Source organism: Danio rerio, chromosome 9 (genome assembly GCF_052040795.2).
Source record: "Danio rerio strain M-AB ecotype USA chromosome 9, GRCz13ab, whole genome shotgun sequence".
In the NCBI taxonomy this organism is placed as follows: domain Eukaryota; kingdom Metazoa; phylum Chordata; class Actinopteri; order Cypriniformes; family Danionidae; genus Danio; species Danio rerio.
The window spans coordinates 42,209,174-42,231,685 of NC_141029.1; the positions used below are offsets into that span (position 1 = coordinate 42,209,174).

A 22,512-nucleotide genomic window follows, 5' to 3' on the forward strand; every position below is an offset into this window, starting at 1 on the left:
TTAGCTAGTCATTTTGTATTTTAGAAATAATAATGTTAGACTTTTGATTTAAAATGTTTAACTTGATAAGAGAATAATTCAGGAAACTACCCCATAGTTACTGCATAGATAACGTACATAGATAGCCTACGTTACATGCATGCATGCACGCATGCATAGATACATACATACATACATACATACAGTACATACATACATAAACATGAACAATTTACCTAATAAGTGCTTTTTTACTGCAGCTCCATGAACACATAACCAAAGCAAAAACCAACAAATAACCTACAAATATGCAATTAAAGCAATAAGCAGTGGGCCTTGGAGCACGTTTAAGGTATTGACGCAACTACGCTCAAACAAACGATTAAAGTAGATTTTATTTTTGCACGAAAAGCACTTACCTTCTCCAGAGTCCGGATCAACATGTTTCCTTCATAACAACAAAAGTTAATTCCAGGTATAGTGATCCTTTGCCGCATTTGCTTACAAAGTTCTCCAAAATGCTATGGATTAATCACAAACAACATTCAATTCCGTCTCCATTGAACCCACGCGCCATTGCCTTTTATGCGACACGTGACCGACCACAACATGTTTAGTATCTACGCAATAAAACAAATAGTATTCAGGTTCGCAACGGTAAAAGCTTAAATACCATATGAAGTGTGTCTCACCATGGGAGTTTAGCCGTATTAATTGGTCAGTGTTTGCCTTGCAACTGATAGGGTCTAATATGTTAATTAATAAACAATGCCTAGCGGACGGTTCAGATCGCCAATTAATAGTACTTAACAAACAAAGCGCCTCAGTGTCCACAGAGAGCCAAGGGGTCAGCGTTTCTGGCTATATTATATTATATTATATTATATTATATTATATTATATTATATTATATTATATTATATTATATTATATTATATTATATTATTGGTTCAGAATTCAACACTCTTTCTCATATTAAACGCACACTTGTATATTATAGTAACTGTTCTAAGGTCTTATTTTACAAAAGTTTTCACCTTAAAAAAATCATAGTAATCAAAGCAGCAGAATATGGTGGTCGAATGGTCTTCTGTAGTTGCCTTTTTAAATAACCACTATCCATTAACTATTTTAAGCATATCATTAAAAAAAGTTGGAAATTAAAAGGGACAATTAATTAATTGACAATAAATGTATTTGATAGCAACTGTTTGATTGATTAAATATAAATTTACCTTTTTATTTACACTGAGTTTACGTTTATGTGGCCTAACTACAAGAAATTTTTTTTTATAAACTGAACTAATATCAGGAAAAAATATCTTACAATTAGATTAAATCAACAAAATTCTACTTGACACAACAATACATAATAAATAAATCATGACATAATAAATGTCATGAGATTTGAAACAAAACCGTCAGTAGGTGGAGTCAAGTCTCTGTCTTTGTCACTGAATGATTCAATTTGAGTTGTTCCAACAGCTGATTCATTAACAAATGTCTTCCTGAATGGATGAATTATTGTCTCGTATCAAAGCTTAATAATTATTCATAAACAAAACATAGTATGGAGATGTAAGTAACAGCGGCTGAGCTGTTTGGAAGCAATTTTGAGAAAACAGCAACATTTGGACAACATCAAAAAATGCATTACATCATTTGCTATCTGATTTTAGGGATAGGCCTAATAATAACGGTTAATTTTATAAACAGGGAACCTAGAATCTGCTGTAACTTCGATATTAACGGTGACACTTGTGTCTATAAAGTAAATTTTAACAAACCATGTTAACTGTTGAACAGTGAATATAGAACAGCTTAAATTACACCCGTCAGGCTGCCTAGGCTGTTATAAAATGCAGTCATCGCATTTATGCATATATAATTTTAAACAACTAAATATCGTACCTTCTGTTCTCTCTTGAAAGAACGCAAAAAGTCGAGTCTGAACTGCTGTCTTAGACATTTTGAAAATCGTGCGAAATGATGCAATGGACTGTATTGTGCTTGAACATGAGTTCTGATTGGTCAATCATCGTTGTTTAGTCATGAATTACAATAAGTAGATAATTTTAATATTTTATTTGCATGATAAGTTTTACATTACACACACTGTTGTTAATCTAAGGGGAATGCATTTTGTCTTTTTTTCCATAAGGGGGATGCCATCCCTCAATTTGAGCACTGCAAGTAGGGACAAAATAATGTAGAGTACTAAAGAGACTAATTGCTGTATTCCATGTCATGTTTAGTAACTTTCCTTACAACATAAGCAAAACAAATTTTGAATTAGGTTGAATTGAGTTTAATGACATAAAAAACTATGCCATTTTACCAGTGTTGCAAACTTAGCAGTATTTTGCAACTTTTCAGACCCCCTTAGCGACAAATTTTCAAAAAAGTGAATAGCGACTTTTTTGTGTTACCGGTGATTTTAACAGACTCTCATGTGTCCATACTGTACCATTCCTACTCTTCTTAACAAGCTGTGGGTGGTGCCGTCGGCCGCCAGTGTGAGGTATTTCCCTGGTGCAGTCAAACCGATCTGCTTCTCTTTTATTTTAACAATATGATTTGACCATTTATCCTTTTCTTGTTCACAATCACAGATATTTTAGTCACAGTTTCAGAACTTGTCCAGGTTTATTATATGTCTGGGAAATTACTGCAAATTCACACATCTATACTGATATACATGTATTCAAACAGCAATAAATTTAGTTAAACTGATATGCATACATAAAGTGTAGTGCAAATATAAATACCCCTTTATTAAGCATAGGCTGTTAAACAGAAACGGCAGAATGTAATGTCAGTAATATGCAAATTGACATATGATGTAATCTAACGCCTTTAGCAACTTTTTGGGCAGCGCTTAGCGCCTTTTCATTGAATATAGTTGGCAAAAGTGCATTTTACTGGCACCACTCTGTTAAAATAATTGGGTTAAAAATATCCCAACATATAACCCAACTACAGGTTATTATAGCACCTTCCCAACTACTTGTTATTTTAATCCAATGCATTGGGTTATTCAATTTTTTCCATTCTGGTATTACTATTGCTTCTATTATTAGTAATACTATTACAATAGTTTCCTAGTGAAAAGACAGTGTTTCTAATGAAAAGGCAACGTACCTTAACCAAATCTGGGATGGTGGGAACACCAGGATGTCTCCGCTGGGTCCTATAGATGAGTATATGCCGGCCGAATATCTTAAATATAAAGTTTCTAGGGAGGTCGAGAAAGAGTTTTTTATAGATCAACTGAAGTGCACGTTTGTGTCATCAAAAATTTAAGAATGCTGGTGAAATGGATATAACAGAGGTATATAAAAAAATAACAATATCATTGCGCTAAAGCTTAAATAAACTTTACAATGCAAAAACAACATTATTACACATATTAATACAGCTGTTCTGTGTCAGTTAAATCAGTTGACTGCTGAAATGCTAAATTTTTAACTCAACTGGTTGAGTTATTAAATAAAGAATTCAGTAAAGGTTAAAAATAACCCAACAAAGCAATAAATATTTTAACTCATGCATTGGGTTAAATAAATAACTTAAAATTTTTTAGAGTGTACAGTCGCATGTTGCATTGCTTTATTGGAACTCACCATTAAGAATGACAATTTTTCGGTGTGTGTGTGTGCGTGTGTGTGAGAGCAGCAGGAGGCTGATCTGAGCTCAGTCCAGATCTGTCCTACACTGCCAGCCTGGACAGCACTTGTGAAAAAGATCCCTTTCCTCTCTCAGTCCACAGCAGGGATTCTCGGCCAGGAGTGAGATGGAAGGCAGGCATTTCAGGATTTGAAAGAGAGAGTGTAAGAAGAATCCAAAAGAAATTGAAAAAAAAAAGATGAGACAGATGCAGAAGGTGGTTAATTTTTGTTCACCCATGCCATATTCTTTCACAGAGCCTGTGGTTTGGAGTGTTATTTTGGAGCAGAGGTGAAAGTGTGCAGGCTCTCCCATTTTAAGCCAAACCACATTACAGACAGATGATATGAGAGTCAGAGGAAAAAGTTATTGGTTTGACAAAATGAGTGGGATGGATAACTCAGTCTGGACTGTTATGGATTAAAAGTTGTGAATAAAGCAATGAGCCTGCAGAGTGCCTACACATCGTGATGTTCTATTTCAACTCAAATTTGGGTAAAATGTGAGGATAAACTCAACCTAAACGTTACAATTCAATTTAAACCCAATACTTTAGTTTTTATGAGTTCTAAATGTATAGATTAGCTAGTTATGTTGTATTTAATAAAAAATTATTTTAGTCTTTAGATTTTTTTTACTTGATAAGATTATTAAACTAATGCTAATTAATGTGTACATAAAAAGCCAGTGTCTATTTGATAGTGATTGTTTATATAACTGCTATTTTCATTTATAGCACTTTGTGTTTGTAATGATGTATAACATCTCTTGGTTAAATAAGCTAATAAATAAGCTAATTTTGTTGTCTTTCTGTTTCCACCTTGAGATACTCGTCTTGGGGGCTTAAGATAATTTGCAGCACCATTGATGTGATCCAAGACATGTGAAGAGATGTTGCCAACCATCAAGGACTTCTGTATTTCTCCATTATCCTGGAAGAGTGGAGAGCAAGAGACTGATTCCTGAAAGACTCCAGTGACTTACGAGTCAGCCTGAACACCCACCGGTAACCTACCCACACCTGCAGCTTCTCCATGATGGACGTCCAGCATTCTCCAGTTTCCTAGACTGCAGCTCTGCACAAGAAGTTTGGCCAGATGAGAAATGGTCGTGCCCAACTGAGCCTGGTTTCTCTCTTGGGTTTTGCCCCTTCACTTTTGTAAATTGGTAAAGTTTTGTTCCTCGCCACTGGCTTGCTTGGTTTGGGACTCGTGGAGCTGCGCATATAGGGATTTTCTCTTTAGTGTTTGGACTTTCAGCAGTGAAATTTAAACCACACTGAACTGAACTTAACTGAATTTCAACTCTGTAAACTGCCTGGCAACATTGCTCAAAATTGTACCTAAAGGGCTCTATTTTTGTACCTTAAAATTTTATATGACTCTGAAGTTGATGCTGACTTATATTCTATATGTTGACAAATATTGAGTGGGGGCGAGGTTTTGTTTTATGCTCTTCCTCTCATCTTTTGTTCACAGCAAGCTATTGAGAGTTGTGGCTAAGCATATTTCACAAATTAAACATAGTAAATTTTGAATTAGGGTGACACAGTGGCTCAGTGGTTAGCACTGTCACCTCACAACAAGAAGGTCACTGGTTTGAGTCCCAGCTGGCATTTCTGTGTAGAGTTTGCATTTAGCATTTGCTGTGTAAAACACCTGCTGCAATAGTTCATTCCGCTGTGGTGACCCCTGATGATTAAAGAGACTAAGCTGAAGGAAAATTAATGAATGAATCTTGAATTTTTGAGGGCTTTAATGGCCTTTATTAGTACCAAAAAGTTCAAAAGTTTACCTAATATGTACCTCTCAGGTACAAATCTGTACCTTTTGAAAAGGCACCAACCCCTAGTGACATTTTTGTACCTTTATTTCCTACACTCAGAAAAAAATGGTACAAAACCCTTGTCCCTGTGGCAGTACCTTTTTATGGAACAGAATTTTACCTTAAGAGAAAGAATGAAATCTTAACCATCGCAGTTTGTACCTTTAAGGACACGATTTGTACCATGAGAAACCAAAATGTACCTTTAGTTTTAAAAACTTGCAGATACAATACTGTACCGTACCTTCATCAAAGGTACAAATCTGATCCATGAAGGTACCACTACAGTGATAAGACACTTTGTACTTTAACAGTGTCAAATGTAGTCCTTCAAGAACTATTTAAAGGCATTTTGCTACTGTACATCCAAAATGTGTCAATTTATTTTCAGCAACTGTGTGGGGTATGAGAACAGGCAAGGACGAGAGTAATCAATACGATTCGCCAACTCCAATGAGACTCACTCAGCCATTGTTCAATCAGCTGGCCCAAAAAGAGCAAGGGTGATGTTTTCTGCAACATTTTCAGCAATTATAAAAAATCAAATACATTTTTAAAAAATGATTTGATCTTTTGATGTAAATCCACATTTTCAATTTACAATAAAGAATAAAAATAACTTTAACATAAATCAAAAGATCTATTTTTTACTAAACACTTTTCGACAACACTTTTCACAAAAATGTTGCAGAAATACATTCTCCCATGTAAAATATTTTAAAAAATTCCTCCAATTTTCACACAACAACTTTGTAATCACTTAAACGTTCATTTAATTGACCTAATTTTAAAATAGAAATAGAATTATGCAAAAGTATGGTAACAAGATATGAACAATGTTTGATTGGTTTTACAATACTAAAATGTCTGTATGAAAACTTTGCATATGCTGGACTTTTGCCAGCTCATGTGCGTAGTGGAAAGCAAATGCCAAAAGGTGTGGGTATCAATGATGAAAATGTATTTATTTGATAATGCTCACCAAATGTTTAGTTTACAATAGTTTTATTTCACCAGTTGTTTTGTATCATCGAACTTAATAATGAATGTTTATGAGTTTCTTTAAACATATGCTTTAAAAGATGTTTCATGTTTTAATATGGAAATTATTCATAAATCACTTTTCAGTAATATTTATTTTCATAGATATTGTAGGAAAAGAGTTGTCCAACAATTATATACCTTTTGTATGAGAGCAATTGTGTATCTTCATTTCAATTGTATCATAAAAGGTACGGATCAGTATCATATGAGGTATTTTTTGTACCATATAAGGTACAACTTTTACAAAGGTACAAAACTGTTCCTTAAGAAGCATAATTTGCACCACCAAGTACCTTTTCTTTTTCTGAGTGTACAGTGAATTTAGAAAATGTAGTTATATGTAAATATACATAATATACTGTAAGCATGTGTTGCATTTACTCACTGATGTGGGTGGCATAATTATTCCATAATTGAATTACTGTAGTTTCCAATTAAGTAAACATTTTAACTGCTATTAATAAATGTGATGGCATTTAACAAAAATAGGATAATTTTAATTCAAACACATCAACTAAATGTTCTGTAAACCTTGATAAGACATTGTTTGCCAGTGTCAAAATAAATATATGTATACAAATTAATACAGTATAAATTAATATAAATATTCAGTAGTGTGCTAGAATCATATTTTGCATTCTTAGAGCTATAAATACTAATGAGATCTGTCTAACAGCGTGTGGAAGCATATCTCGCTATATTTGCCTTTCCCGTATCTGACTCTATTACTCGACTTCCTTTTATGTCAAATTACTCTCTCAGATTGGCGGTGACTCATTTAAGGATTAAGGTGTCGTGTGTCTGTCATTGGGCCGGTGGTGGAAGCACTAGAGAACCCCAGGGATCTGTGTCGTGTCACTGTGTGGGGTATGAGAACAGGCAAGGACGAGAGTAATCAATACGATTCGCCAACTCCAATGAGACTCACTCAGCCATTGTTCAATCAGCTGGCCCAAAAAGAGCTAGGGTGATGTTTTCTGCAACATTTTCTTTCATTCTAGATTACTTAAAAGTAAAGAAAAAATAGTCAATGTACTTAGGGACAGCTGTGAGCTAAAATGTGCATCACATAAATGCAATTACAATTTTATTGATATCATCACGTGTGTTCGAACAACAATGATTTTTTTTTTTTAAATCACTCCTGTTTGGATGAAACATTTCACATTAACTTTATAGCATATTTAGTAATGCCGTAGATCATCTGGGTATTTTTGTGCATTTGTAAAATCCACTGGTAGAAAAAGTACGGAAAAATCATACTTCAGTAAAAGTACCATTTTTCTAAAAATGTAGTGCAAGTAGAGTAAAAGTATCTGTTGTAAATATTACTCAAGGATGAGTAAAAAGTAGCCCTTTCAAAAGTACTCAAGAGTAGTGAGTATTACGGTGGCCGAGGGAGCTTAACGCGAGCAATTTAAGAAAGCACGTGCAGTTACAAAAAACACCAGCAAAAAAAGAAATGGTTTTCATCAATTTGACAGCACACGAGTTGCAAATTGGTCACAACACAAACAACTAAAGAAATGTGCAGCAAATTGGTCACAACACTTGCAAATATGTACGTAACACAACGGAAATGTTTCTAGGGGACACAAAACCATGACGAATTCTGCTAAGAAATGTATTATTATATTGTGACTGTTGCTCAGTGAAGTGATTGGAGGTCTTTGAAAGGTGTTTTTCATTTGTTTTAATAAAAATTTATTTTAATATCTTGATTACACAACATAAAAAAAACCCACATCCATATCACAGCAGAGTCCGTCATGGTTTTGTGTCCCATGTAGACATTTCCTTTCTGTTATGTGCATATGTGCAATTGTTGTGACCAATTTGCTATGTGTTTCTTAAGTTGTTTCTGTTGTGACTAATTTGCTGCGCATTTCTTCGGTTGTTTGTGTTGTGACCAATTCGCAACACGTGTACTGTCAAATTGATGAAGAACATTTCTTTATTTGCATGTGCTTTCTTAAACTACAGCACGTTAAGCTCTCTCTGCCACCGTATGGTAGTGATTATTACGCTGTGAAAAGCTGATGCATTTACATGTAATTTGTGGATGTGTGTAAACGTAACATTATGTAGTGCATTTAGTTATTGCCCAGCAGGCACACAACATCATAAGACCTTAATATTAGGTTAGATTTAGGTTGTGACGACAGGTGACCAAGATTCAACATCTAGTCAGCGTCTAAGGACAGAATTATTTTGACGTGACATTAGCCCCTTTCACACAGTGATACCGGTAAATATATGCAAAATTTCTGGAATGACTTTACCGATAAATTAAAAAAGCGCTGTTCACACAGGCGAGGACATTACGGAATTTTTCCGGAAAAGAGCATTCACACATCCATTCCAAAACAACGGTAATTCTGACATCATTAACCAGAAATGACCTCTAAACGACTGCGCTTGTAAGTGTAAACATTTGACTACATCACAAACTCTGTGGATGGATCAGTATTGTGAACAATTTCGATGAAAACATATAGAGAAACACTTTCGCATGTCGAGATGTACATATATGTGTGTGTGCTGGCGCTCATAGACTGTTTATAGGCACACGCAAAGCTTAAAGGTAAACAAACAACAGCTTATCATAAGCATCTTATCCATAATTAATTACACAGTTGGCATTAAGATGAACATATAAACGTTATCTGACTAATTAGCTAAATGTGTCTGGTAAAATATACAAATGCTTTTATTCTCATAAACCGCGCGGACGTGAATGCGTCTGACTGTACTGATTGGCTAAAGCAGAAGTCTTACGTCAGCACGTTCTAGACGTGCACGCTTATTCCGGCAATCTTCCTTTTGCGTTCACGCAGCGCAGCATTCCGGCAAATTTCCGGTAATGTTACAACTTCTCTTTCCGGAAAATAGCCAGAACGAATTTACCGGTATTTTCAAAAAGAGCCTGTTCACACATACACACCTTTCCGTAAAATTGCCGGTAATTTTCTGGAAAGGTGTGTATGTGTGAAAGGGGCTATTAAGTAGATTTTAGGTTGTGTTAGAAAGTAACCAAAATCCAACATTGAGCCAACATCTTAAACAACACCATTTTGACGTCAAATACTGGCATTTATTTGTCAGGTATGGAAACCAAAATCCAATTTCTAATAGACGTCATAGTGATGACAAGCTGTAACGTCATTAGACGTTGATTTTAAATTGGATGTTGTACATTGATGTTGGCTTAAAGTCAATTTGAAGATTACTTTTTTAATAAAGGGACTAAGCTGACAAGAAAATGAATGAATAAATGAATGAATAATATAATATAATATAATATAATATAATATAATATAATATAATATAATATAATATAATATAATATAATATAGTATAATATAATATAATATAATATAATATAATATAATATAATATAATATAATATAATATAATATAATATAGTATAATATAATATAATATAATATAATATGATATAATATAATATAAACATAGCCAAAAAGGCTGACCTCCACCGGCTCTGGACACAAACTGGCTATCATGTTCTAACTCATCCATCACTTTGCTTGTTAGGCGCTATTAACTGGCGACTCATGTACCGATAGAGATTGTTTATTAATTAACATTATATACTCATTACACCCTATCACCAGTTACAAGACAAACTTTGAACAATTAATATGGCTAAACTCCCATCCCATGGCAAGACACACTGCAAAGTATAGAGTATTTGAGATTTTGCACTTGCATGAATAATGAATAATTTGTCTTTAAATTAATATAAATACACTGTAAAACCCAAAAAGTTAAGGTAACTCAAACCATTTGAGTAAACCGATTGCAACAGACCATTTAAGTTAAAAAATTAATCCTATTGAGTACTGTGAACTTATTACATTTGAGTAAACGAAGCAATTTGAGCAAGATGAAACCCAATAAATGAAGAGAACTCAAACCATCCGAGTATTATAAAACCCAATAAGTTAAGGCAGCTCAAACCGTTTGAGGAAACCAATCACTACAAACCATTTGACTTAAAAAAACTAACTTTTATGACTATTGGAATCTGACTACCATTTAAGTTGAAGTAATTAGGTATTTAATTAACTCATTACTAAGCCCACACGGAATCTGCATGCGCAGATTTTCAGCTTATCACTGAATCTATTTATTTACTTGTGTAAATGTGTGTAAATTGATATTCGTTCAGTTTTTTTAAATTAATTTCAGTAATAATATGGACTAATATAAAATGTTCATTTGATTTATTTACAATACAGTTTTTAAAATAATATTTTCTGTCTTTTATTAAATATGTTATATGATAGACTGCCTTTATTTACCAAATAAAGTGGATCTAGACGGATTTGCATTATATTAAACATTAAATAAAAGTTAGAAGGCGATTATATTTAATTTCGTATATTAAGTTTTTAGTTACAATACTCCCAAAGTTTTTCCGCATAAATCCATTGATTTTTTACAAAATTCTCCTCAGAAATAGCAAAAAATGTCTACAGATTTTGTCTGACCCTACTCATTACATTCAACACTGAGTTCAAAACTCTTTTCAAAGGAGTAGAATTAATTTTCAGTAAATTTTGAGTTAACTGCACTCATCATTTCATTTGATAAAAGTGACTGTTGGATTATACAGTATATAAATATAAAAAGAGTACTAAGATTAAATGGTTCTTTGAAAGGAATAGGTATCAACTGAGCATTATATACAGTTGAAGTCAGAATTATTAGCCCCCCTGAATTATTAGCGCCCCTGTTTATTTTTTTCCCATTTTCTGTTTAATGGAGGGAAGATTGTTTCAGCGCATTTCGAATCATTATAGTTTTATTAACTCATTTCTAAAAACTGATTTATTTTATCTTTATCATGATGACAGTAAATAATATTTTACTAGATGTTTTCAAGACACTTCTATACAGCTTAAAGTGACATTTAAAGGCTTCACTAGGGTAATAAGGTAAACTAGGCAGGTTAGGGTAATTAGGCAAGTTATTGTATAACAATGGTTTGTTCTGTAGATTGTCGGAAAAAAAATAGCTTAAAGGGGCTAATAATATTGTCCCAAAAATGGGTTTTAAAAAATTAATAACTGCTTTAATTCTAGCCAAAATAAAACAAATAAGACTTTCTCCAGAAGAAAAAATATTATCAGACATACTGTGAAAAATTCCTTGCCCTGTTAAAAATCATTTTGGTAATATTTAAATGAGAAAAACAAAATCAAAAGGGGGCTAATAATTCTGACTTCAACTGTATGTGTCTATATGGCAATAATGTTAATTCGATGCATTTTTATTGCAATGTTCAGCTGATACCAATTCCTTCCAAATAAGCTGAATTGAGACATCTAATCTTGTTTCATTAATCGATATAAATTGCATGAATTGGATCTGTAATAGATTAGCTGTCATGATGATTTATTGAAAGTGATGAACTCTGTGTGGTTCTTTGACCGATAACCACAAGGCTTCTAGCTGTTTGATCCTGTGGTTTTAGAAGTCGTTACTACTCATGTCTGTATCATGTCTGTAATGTTTTCTTTGTGAGGTTTTGGTGGAGAGTGTGAATGGGTTTTTCTATTAGATTTGACATGAGAGGCAGGAATCTGCCACGGAGACAAATGATGCTCGTAGAATCTCAAATATCTCGCACTGGCCACTGATGTGCAAAAAGATTTTGAGAAATGGGTTTTAGAGAAGTAACACTACAAAAAAAGTCATTAAATGATTTGTTAGATCTGTACTCCATAAAACAAATGAAGACTACATATATGTGCACCTAGGTTGTACAAGTGTTGTCACGATACTGGAATTTAGTACCAATCGATACTGACATTTTTAAAACGTCAATTTCCTGCTAACATTTGAGCGCTGTTTGGCACCTTCTTAAACAGCTCTGGTTTGCTATAATGTTTACATGCTGGACAGAAATGACTGTGATTGGTGGTGAAGGTCATCAGCTCACCAAACTCACTGCTGTTTACTGAGTGTAACCACAGATATGAGGATACTGGAGTATTTTAAAGTCATGTCGATCAGCTGGTTTGTTTGCTTATAAGCTGACATATGAGCAATCCGCTGATGAATCGCAGCTTTAAAACACTCCAATCTCTCTGTATCTGTTTTTATACTCAGTAAACAGCGGTGAGTTAGGTAAACTGATGACCTTCAAGGCCAATCACAGTCATTTCTGTTAAGCGTGTGAACACAATGGCAAATCAGCGCTGCTAGAACGTACTCAACAGCACTTAAAAAGCAGGAAATGGAGGAAATGGTGACAACACTAGTTTGTACTCTATTAAGGACATGTCTTGTGTCCTTGTAATTCAAAATGCTTGAAATCTTACCTTAAGGGGTCTTTTGACATTCAAAATTTGCCACCAGTTTGCTGTGAGGGCTGGGTTTATGGGTATAGGGATGGGATAAGGCCATATAATAAAGAGTTTTTACAGTATAAATACAATGTGCGCATGGAGAGTCCTTGAAAACCATACATACAAGTCCCTGAAACCTGTGGCAAATATTAAATGTCAAAAGACAGAAACAAGAAAGTTTCTTATAGTCAGTTAAATGTCTGTTGATGCAACAGTATCAACATATATTATGCAGACAGTCTACTAATCCTCAAATGGACCATCAAAGTAAAGTGTTACCCACACTCCTTTTCAAATTTGTACTTTTTTTTACAGAAAGAGATTGTATGAATTAGCCTTTTTTTATGGCAACATGCAAAATACATCTCCTCATGAGATTGGGTTGGACATACACTACTTCTTGATTAAAAAAAAAAACACTGTTGGTTAGTTATGTGACCTGTCAATCATCTCGTCAAATCATCCATATTTCAGTTCCTGCCATATTTCCGATGCAGCAGCACGTTAATCAGCCTATTGCAGGCCTTTTCCTGTAGAGAAATCTCCTCAGGTGTTTGCATTCATTAAACACTTGGTCAATATTTGGTCAATAATGACCAATTGTGTCTATATAAAAGTTCACATTGTTGTCGCAGATAAAATATGACACAGAAAACATAAAATAAACATCTTTTCAATATTTCATCAATTTTTCATTAGATAAGTAATTCATGATCTCTGCTTAACTGCTGATCTTACACATCCAACTTTGTAGTTTATTAACACTTTTTACCTCGGTTTGTAGTTTCAAATCAAGTCCATCCCTAATGGCCAATGTATTGTGGGTGATATTTGTGTAGGTTAAAACTAATTTAACATACTATGATTTGGGACAGGCTAATTCTATTTTTGAATACTATTTAGTATAGATAGTACAGCTGTTGCGTGTGGCGTTCACTCCTGCCCTTAATAATTACTTCCAATTAATCTTGTTTGTCTTTTTCCCTTTTAAGTTTTCTATTGGTTGATCTGGTGGCGTCAGGCCTTTAAGCGAACTTCTACCGGCCCCTCATTCCTCCACGCCACCACAGCTTTATTTTGACGGCTTTATTGTTGTGTTCTCCTTTATGCTTTCCTTTTGATATTTGTTTGGAGTGGGGAGCTCTAACCTGCCTTAGGTTTATTTGGTTGTTCTCTATTATGTTGTTGGGCTCCCTATCTCTTGTCAATTTGGATTGTTTTGCTGGTTATTTTATGTTAATAAATAATTTAGCTGGAGCACTTTGGCCGTTGTTTATTTAGTTACGTTGTCTTTGGGTCACGAGTCATATTTAAGTTAGGGACCGTAACAACAGCATATTCATGTAATGCAGCATATTCAGATAGTATGTGAATTGGGAAGCAGCAACATTTCAATTCAGGTGAATATGTCTTGGTTTATCTATGATTAAAAGTTTGTACTGGAAAACAAGACAGGAATAAAGTTTGTTTTTCTTTCTTTTTTTAGGTTCATCTAGTCACGCAAAGACAAAAGACAAGGTTGTCAGACAATTACTGCAACAGAACAAGCTCATTAATTTATCATGCTGGGTAATCTCACTGCACTCTTGGCATAAAATGTCTTGGGCAAAAACAACACATAGCATCAATAAAAACAAGTAGTGTTTGCACTGTTTGCCTCTAGACAGCTCCACAGTATGTTGTTGACAGCTTTAGACATCACAAAGTGAAATTGTTTCAGCATTGGGAACAGTTTCAGCTCTGTGACACTACGATTTCTATTAGTTATTAGAGTAAAAGCTGTCGCGGTCAAAACGGTTTGCATTGCTGACCGTATAGTTTTTATAACATTATGAGTGCATCTCAAAAATAACAAAATATAAACTGAATTCGGCATGTGGAATGATGGTGAGAAGAATTCAAATACTTACATAAGCACAAAACATCAATTTTGATTAATTATTTAACATTTTGACTATAACATGAAAGGATGTAGAATTGGCATGGACAGAGGGGACCGCATGTCCCTAACAATATCCACCAGTTACTGAAATGTCCCAACCAATAATTTAATCAACTTCATAATAAAATAATACTTCGTCAACCCTTATGGCCCGTTTCCACTGTGTGATACAGTGCGGTAAATGTATGGGTTGGTATGGGTCACCTTTATCAGGCTTGTGTTTCCACTGCCAAAAGGATACCAACGCTGGGTGTGGTGTACAGCAGAAAGTTTCAGTCGATGTCATTCTCGCTCGAGCGAGTCTACCTCAAAGTAAAGCTGTACGGGTCGTTCACAAATATGAGAAGCACTTCTCACAAAACAGATGCTTTATACACATGAATACTTGTGTATAAATGTTTATTATTAACCTCTCTATAAAGATAATTTGATTATAAATGCAGATCAAGGACCGTTTGAAATACGCTATGCTGTAAAGAATCATTTAAGACTTTTTTTTGGCTTCTTTGTTTTTTGCACTTCACTCTTGCATTTATCCGTTTCTGAAAGGATCGGACGTCTGAAGCACTATTTTAATCATGCGCACGTCATCATCAGCTCAAGTTTGTTTTTTCAAATATAGATGTGCACACAAGCTCTCTAGAGAAAGTGAAACCTCTCACAGTTTTAGTGCGGCCTCGTAAAACAAAAACAGGACACAACGGATTTTGTTCTTCTTGGCTTTGTGGCTGTTCATCAAAACAATGACAAGGTTTTTTTAAGCTCACGTCAACCATGGCTCGTTATTAGATGTATATAATATTACAGTGTAATGTCTCGGTTGTTAAATTAATACATGGCGGTTTCTTTGTTTTCATTCTCCTGCTTTTGTACGCTCTATTGGTTTACAGAGATACTTCACTAGTGTTCAACTTCACTAGCTTCACTAGCTTCACTAGCTCCGCCTTTTGGTACACTTTTGTCGTGCTAGGTTCTCTTTGCAAAGGGTACTCAAAAAGTGGTATAGTAAGGTTTGCATTTTGGTACCTTTTGACAGTGGAAACGGCCATAAAAGCATACCGAACTGAACTTTATGTACCACTCAGTGGAAACAGGCCATTAGTAACATTAGTTAAGTCAAGTTCACTATGAGTTCACCATAATACAATTAATCAATTGTGCAATTAATTGAAATTCGGTTTCGATTTTGGCCTCCATGGTTATAAAAAACAATAATCGGGATAAAACAGTAAATTGCGTCACACACCTCTCTAAATTTCTCTACATTCATACCTCCTCAAAGCCCGACTGCAGTAAAATCACGTGAATGGATTTTTGCAGCATGGGACTTTTTGTTTTGTTTTGTTTTTTTGTATTATTTAGTGTTTATTTTATATCATTAAGTACTTTGTGTTTTTAAAAGAGCAAAATAGAATTTGTGCTGTTCAAAGCATGCGCTCTAGGGATGTATGTCCCCACCGATGTCAAAAGCTAATCTACGAACTTGCAACACACAGTACAGTATATCTCAAAACAAAGTTTAATACATTCTAGTGCATTAAATTATGAAATGTAAAATTCAAATAAATATATCACACTGTTACATTAAAATGAATTTTTATTAATAATAATTAAATCAAATTTCTAACTATGAACAGTGATTTTACAAGTTTACTCCCATCCATGCCATTTTATACTGTAATTCTACTCAAATTCAAAATAAAAATGCACTTTTCATCGCATTTGCTACCTACGTTTAGTTTAAACCAGTTGGCATTTCTGTGTGGAGTTTGCATGTTCTCTTCGTGTTGGCGTGGGTGTCCTCCAGGTGCTCTGGTTTCCCCCAAAGTCCAAAGACATGCGGTACAGGTGAATTAAATAAACTAAATTGGCCTTAGTGTATGAGTGTGTGTCTAAATATGAGAGTGTATGGGTATTTCCCAGTTCTGGGTTGCAGCCGGAAGGGCATCTGCCGTGTGGCTAAATTAGCAGTTCATTTTGTTGTGGCGACCCTTGATGAATGAAGGGACTAAGCCAAAAGAAAATGAGTGAATGAAAAGTCAAAGCTTAATTCAATGACATGACCCTAAAAACTTTTGTTTTGACCAATTGTTGACTGAATTTGAAGGAATAGTTAACATAAAAATTACAATTTGCTGTTAATTTACTCACTTTCAAGCCATCCAAGATTTTCATGAGTAGAAAAGGGAATATTTAGCTGAAACCGGGATCCTTGGTGATACATAAAATGCAAATCCGTGGCAATCCTCAAAACAGTCAGTTCATGTATTGATGTGTTACTGTCAGACGCGCTTCACTCTAATGATTAAAGGCTGTTTACCGAACCGATTTGTGATTTAAAGCTGAGGGAATGTGCAAACTCAGGGTTTTGGGTGCGTGTTTGAACAGACATATACACATACAGTAATAACAACATCAAAACATGTCGATTTTGGTGGCTTTTCTTTTAAACACAACAAATTTTGTCTTAAATGAGCATAAACAGTTGAGGACGCAATCAAATGTTGTCTTATGTAATCAAACGAAAAATGTAAATGAGACATTCAGTCGCTGCTCTTTAATCAGATTGTTTAAGTCATACAGTGAAGAAAAGGTTAATGAGATTTGATAACTTGATTAAATTTCTTTATAATAGCTATTAATTTGAATAGGCTAAACTGTTTTCTAATTTATTTGCAGCTTTTATAATGTATACTATTTATTTTATTCTTTGTAGATAATAATAATTCTAAAAAAAAAATATTGACCATTTCAACTGTTTATTTACAACGAAACAGCTACAGATGAACATATTTAGTAATTTGGGGATTTTTTTTCTCTTTTAGGGGGAAATAGGGGTGGCGATATCCCTTATTTTCAAATCCCAGTGTTGACAGGTATGTTCTACTGTCACTTTGAGAGTTAAAAAAACAAAAAAACAACAACAACATACAGACAAAACAAAATTATTGGTGAGTCCCCTGGTGATGTGCTGATGTTTCACTGTCGTTCTGTGCTATAAACTGAACATTATTCATGCTACAGCCTCAGCAAACAGTTCTCCGCATGATCATGGCAGTTTAAAATTTAAAAAAATATTTTGAAATAAAGTTAAAAAAACTAAAAAAATAAATAATTTTGAGACTGGCCTGAGGACTTGCGGAAGTCAGAAAGAGCAGCAGTCCTGGCTGAGTGTTGACTTCTGTGGCCTTTGGAAAGATCTCTGTTCTTGTTTATATTCTTTGTCCTTTGTTCTCATGCCTGTGAACGGTTCATCTTTCAAGCCTGTCACTTTCAAGAATCAGTTCTGACTTTGTAACTATTGAGCTGTAAATTGACCAGACACAAAATCCCTATGGATAAAGTTTGCCGATCCATTATTTAACTTCTGTTGTGGCACTCTTTGAAAACTTTCACCGCTGACCATTAAAGGGCAGATGTCTTTTATATTACAGTATATAGTCAATGCCACTCGCTTGCATGAAATTCTAGAGCGCCAAAGGGTATTTGGGCTTCTTCTATGCGCAAATACATATTGTCAATCTTTCTGGCTTCAGGGATCAGACCTAAAACCTCACAAAAATTCATAGGCATGAATTCTTTTTTTTTTTTTTTTTAGCCCCAGTGAATGGCCTTGACTAATAGGACAAACAAGTCATTATAGTATTTCACTGGCCTTTTTTCGCATTCTCCTCAGGGATTCTGTGAGCACTGAACCAGACGCAGTTAAATTCTGCCCGGCTGTTTGTAAAGGCTTTATTTATTGCCTCTGTGAATGGGTAAACTTGTTTTTTATTCCTTTTTTATTTTGCATTTCAAAAGTCATTTAAAAGCCTTCTGAATGGTGCATGCATAAAGTATCAATCAAGGAAAAGAGTAATTTACAAAAATAACAACTGCATCAGAAATATTGTACTGCTAATGATGAGTTTGTCTGTGCTGTGTGTCAAATGTATATCAGACATTGGATCTTTCTATCATTGCATGTGGAGTTGCCCTCTTACTGTATACAGCAGTTTTGGGACTTGATTAGGCTGAGGCTCAACTTCATCTTAAAATGTTTGCTTCGATTCAGAGCAAGGACTTGTCTCTGGGTCTCAATGATACATATTTTGTTCACTTTGGTGGGAAATGTATCCTTGTAAAGTAGATTAATGAAGAACCCTCCAGTTTAAATCAATGGCTGCTTGCAGTCTGCAACATAACTCCGCTTGAGGCTTTCTCCACAGCTATGAAGAACAAACCTTTTCTATTTTATCGGACCTGGGTTCCTTTCTTTAATTATCTAGAAACCTCTAAGTCTCTAAGACACAGGTGTCAAACTCAATTCCTGGAGGGCCGCAGCTCTGCACAGTTTAGTTCCAACCCTTATTAAACACACCTGATCAAACTAATTGCGTCCTTCAATCAGGCGTGTTTGAAACCTACAGGTTAGTGTGTTGAAGTAGGGTTGGAACTAAACTGTGCAGGAGTTTGACACCCCTGTTCTAAGACTAAGAGCCCTATATCATACACCCCTTGCAATAAGGTGCAAGGCGTGTATGGCCGAATTTGTTGCTATCTTCAGAGCAGTGCAACCCTAATTTTTATGTTTTGCATCATGTTTTTTTAAATGGTAAATCCATTTGTGCAACTTTGTGGACTTATGGGTATTACAGTCTAAAAAGAGTTGTGTTAAGGCGCATTGTTGGTTTATTTTTATTTTGAGGAACTGTTGATGATTTAAAAGCTGGTCTAGAGTCCAGCACAGACCGTGTTAATTATGTGCCTGTATGCAGGTCCAAAACGCTTACACATTGCTTAATACACACAGGGTGTATATCAATACACAAATATCTTTACATATGAAAAAATAAAAGATAAACATTTTACAAAAAGTATTTTTCCTACATATCTATAAAAACCTCTACCTAAAATGCCTTCTTCAGGTGGGGGGGCTTTTTTCAGTTTATTCATGAAAATTTGCAATTGTATAATAATATTATCAGCAGTATTAATTATTATATGCGTATTTATATTTGTTTTATTAAAAACAAGTTTAGATTTGTCCACCTGTCAGGTTTTGGAGACGTATGCATCACCAGATGGAGCTTAAGAATAGGATGTGTGTTTGGATATAACGCTTTGTTATTGTTGTTCTTTTTTTTTTTTTTTTTTTGCTGGACATTAGAACTGATTTTAGAAATTCTTTTGAAACTGTGCACTTAACAAACAAAATTAATCACATAGACTAATGGATGTCTTCAGTTGAGTGCGTGGAACAGCATTTCCTTATCCACAAAAGTAAACGAGTAAAGAAAAAGTAAAAGTAAAGTAAAGAGAAAGTAAAGAGGCAGAATGAAGGAAGCTCATTCTTTATCCTCGTGCTGCAGATGGTCTGTTTAACTGTTTTCTCGCTACTAAAGCATTCAGTTTTTCCACTTACTAAAGTACACCATGCAAATAACAAATGTGTCATGGTGCAATGCAACTGACTCTTAAAAGGAATGGGAGACTCTGAATAGTTTAATGCTAGTCATGTTCAAAATACATCCATAACTAGGGCCAGACGGAATCTGTGGACATGTTTTGCTGTTTCTACGCAGAATTTTGTAAAAATCTGCGAATTTATGCGGAATGATTTAGGGAGTATCATAACTAAAACCTTAATATATGAACTAAAAAGTAATATCCTTTCAACATGTATTTAATGTTTGCAATGCAAATCTAATTAGATCCACTTTTTTTGGTAACCAAATCAAGTCTTTTATATAATAAATCTAAACGACAGAAAATATTACTTTACAAACTGTATTCTAAATAAACTAAATAAACATTTTCTTATTAGTCAATAATTATACTGAAATTAATAAATAAAAAAATATATTTAAAACATTTACACAATAAACAGAATCAATGATGGGCTAAAAATCTGCAGAAATCTGTGGAATTCTGCACGTGCAGATTCTGTGTGAGCCTACCCATAACTCATTTAAAGGATAAACACAACCCTGTTAAACCATGTGCCAGGCTGTAGTAATTTTTCCGTCCTTAAAATAGCAAAAGTGAATTCGGACATGACCTCAATGCTTTTGCATCACGCGCTTCAGACTTACTGCCTAGATCATCAAAATAGAGCCCTGAAAGCTTGTCCGTAAGACTCAGCTTGGACAAAAGAAATGTAATCTGCCTTTTTGTAAAATTATTTTGTATTTTATGTCCTTATTGATTATTAGTATTATTGCTATTATTATTTGTTTGTTTATTTATTTAATTACTAATTTAAATTGTAATACTTCAATTTGTAAATGGAATTTGTTTTGTTATTATTTTTATTATAATTTTTCAAGTGGAGTTCAGGATTAAAATTAAATGAATGATTATGGACTCATTGTAATTTTCTGACATGTTTTTGCACTAAAAACATATATTTGGAAAAAAAAAGAAATATTGTACTGTTACAATTTAAATGGATCTGTTGGCAATAATAAAATGAACTATATTGCTTTATTTCATTGTTTAAAGGCCATACTGTATATAACATGCTTCATCTTGTAATTCTCTGACAGTAGCAGTGTAACCCAAGGCTGGCGTACCAGACAATTGTTCAGAGTAACATTTGGTCTTAGGCACAGGGTGCCCTAATTTAATGTCACAGTTTTATGTAAAAAAAAAAAAAAAAAAGAAAAAAAAAAGGAAAGGTTACATTCCACAAAAAAGCACAATTCAAACAGTCTCTCTCTCTTTTGACTCTTTCTTTCTCTCTCTCTCTCTATGAGACATTATGCTCAAAGGCAATGATGTTTAATGACTTTGAAGAATCCAGCCTGCTGACTTATCTGAATGTAAAACCTGCGGGTACATTTGTCATTGAATGTTTGTATACCATCATAAAACTCTGAATTCCCTAAATATATTCTAATTGTCTTTGTATTTCTTATATGGGGTTTATTAGCTTTTCCACAGTCAAATTTAATTTGGCACATTAATAACTGATAGTTTAAACAGCTGCTGAAAAAGAAAACTGTGTTTCCCACACAATGTGGCAACAATGTGCCTTAATAAATAGAATAAATGATATCCGTAATGAGAAGTGTAGGAGTAATAATAGCTTTTAATTAACTGGGAAGAAGTAATTGTTTTCATATTGTGATTTTAAACAACAGCATTTGTGAAATATAGTTGCTTTTCATGGACAATTATTTTGACTGGACTTTTGTTCTCAAATAAAAAAGAACAAAAAAAAATTTAAGAAGACAGAAGTGGACAGAGTCAGTGTTTTAAAAACACTTGCATTGGTTGTCTGTTAAAATAATTAAATAATTTTTACAGTATTTATGATGTTTGGAAGAGGAGACTTCCTGTTTTGGAGTCGGCATCAAATTAAATTGTGTCTTAATTACTATGTACTTATAATTAAATTAATCATTTGGTACAATGCACTTAAACATGCTTTTACATACATGCTTTTTTACTTTTATTTAAAAATATATCTGCATGTAATCACATCTGTAATTAATTTAAATTACACCATTGACCAATGGCTTAAACTTTAACCCACCCTAAAACCTATACCACTATCCCACCCCAATAACACCAAATGTGTTGTGCAATACAATACACTACCTGAAGAAAATTCTTGCTGTCGATCCCAGTTGTAAGAGCAACAAATAATAACTTGACTTAGTTGATCTTTTGAAAAAGTGGCAGAAGGTTGATTTTT

At 34.1% G+C, this 22,512-nt stretch overlaps 1 protein-coding gene and 1 long non-coding RNA gene across 7 annotated transcripts in view; one reads left to right on the top strand and one right to left on the bottom strand.

The window, feature by feature from the left end:
- The window catches only part of ikzf2 (IKAROS family zinc finger 2), a 397,036-nt gene extending 396,468 nt beyond the window's left edge, over positions 1-568 (bottom strand). For all 6 annotated transcript variants that reach the window (XR_015498702.1, XM_087265822.1, XM_087265826.1 and 3 more), the window contains exon 1: positions 399-568. The gene's annotated coding sequence lies outside the window, so the exon portion shown is untranslated. The remainder of the gene's footprint in view (positions 1-398) is intronic.
- On the top strand, positions 159-5,829 carry LOC141376183 (uncharacterized). Its single transcript, XR_015499777.1, has 4 exons — positions 159-331; positions 3,654-3,808; positions 3,902-4,146; positions 4,471-5,829. It is a non-coding gene; the product is annotated as an uncharacterized LOC141376183 (long non-coding RNA).
- Positions 5,830-22,512: the final 16,683 nt, after the last annotated feature.